This window comes from Arachis ipaensis, chromosome B8, assembly GCF_059453495.1.
Source record: "Arachis ipaensis isolate K30076 ecotype BB chromosome B8, ASM5945349v1, whole genome shotgun sequence".
Taxonomy (NCBI): Eukaryota; Viridiplantae; Streptophyta; class Magnoliopsida; order Fabales; family Fabaceae; genus Arachis; species Arachis ipaensis.
In genome coordinates, this window is record NC_142443.1 from 141,927,416 (window position 1) to 141,928,841 (window position 1,426).

The window sequence follows — 1,426 nt, forward strand, 5'->3', positions numbered from 1 at the left end:
GATATTGAAATTTGAATTTTAAATATGCACAACCTTATCAAGCATTCAAACCATCTCTCAAATAATCAAATTTCAATTTTCTTCTTACCATAACTCTCTTTCTTTCTCTATCTTCTCTCATGTCTTTCTTCTCCTAGATCTATATATCTCTCTGCATCATTTCTTTTCTTTTATTTTTGTTATCTCTGTGTTCTCTTTGTCAAACAGAGATTTCTTGATGGTGACATGCATTATGGTATTGTGTTTGTTGCGGGGAAGCAGAGGGAAGAAGTAGAGACACGACAGGGAGGAGCGAGAGATGCATACTGGCATCGACAATAATGGGCATGCAGTTTGGTGAGGCTGAGATGATTCGGATGGCAATAGACAGAACGGAAGAGAAGTCATAGTTGCAGCACCAGAAGCGTCCATCAACGGTCTTGGTGCGATGATGCTGTATTCTCTGCTTATGTAAGTAGTCGTCTTCTTCAAATGAACGTATACGATTTTTAATTTTGATATGCCTACTCATACTCCTCTTTGTTCAGTCACAGATTCATAATGGTTTGTGATGATGAGCTATGTGTGTTCCTTATTATTTGATCTGATGTATATGTTCTAATTTTGGTAAGAATTGAAATGATGATGTTGTTGTTGTGCAGAGGCGTCTTTGCCTGGTGTGGAGCTTTTGATGCAGTAAATCCATAACCTCATTGTTGTTGCCGGGATTCTATTTGCAATTCGCCAAAAGGTCTTAATCTCTTTCCCTCTTATCTTCAATTTGCATCCAATATACAAACCAAATGAGATTGTTAAGTAATGCAGCATGAACTAATCATTTTTCCTTTAGTTTTTGATGTCCTGGCTTTGTATTTTCAGAGTATATATTCATTTTCATCATCCTCATAGATCATATTTTTCAATTTTTTTCTTTTCATCACTCCATTAATGGAGCAGAGTACGTGAAGGCAAAATCAAATTGGCTACTGAAAATTCGTGGGCAACCCCGGCAAGAAGGTTTAGCTTTCGGAGTCCAAGATCCAACAGCTCTGCTTGATTTCCAGAGACATTTTCTTGCAACAGCCAGATTTATGGGATCTCCAATCTTTCATTTAGATTTGTGGTACTCTAACTTCTTGCAATCCCTGACACTACAGCTTTCTTTCTTCATAACAAGTGAATATGTACACTTTTGTGCACCCCTTACTCTACTGCTTTCTTTCTTGCAATCCCTTTTGTTTCGGTCTTCTTCCTTTCTTTTTGAAGTCAGCATTTGATTGATTTGTTATTACGTTTATTTTTTATTTTAATTTTTTTTAATAGTGGTTTTATATTCTTTTAATTTAAGAGTGACATTACTATTATATTTTTAAATATGTTTTTTAACCATATTTTAAAATCTTGATTTTCATTTCATATCACCTCTCTATAATCTTATTTTTCCAAT

General features: G+C 34.9%; 1 long non-coding RNA gene across 1 annotated transcript; it reads left to right on the forward strand.

Annotated features, from left to right (window-relative positions):
• The first annotated feature begins 234 nt into the window (after positions 1-234).
• Positions 235-1,062, forward strand: LOC107611890 (uncharacterized). The gene is made up of 3 exons (XR_015896231.1): positions 235-450; positions 642-730; positions 937-1,062. It is a non-coding gene; the product is annotated as an uncharacterized LOC107611890 (long non-coding RNA).
• The last annotated feature ends 364 nt before the right edge of the window (positions 1,063-1,426 follow it).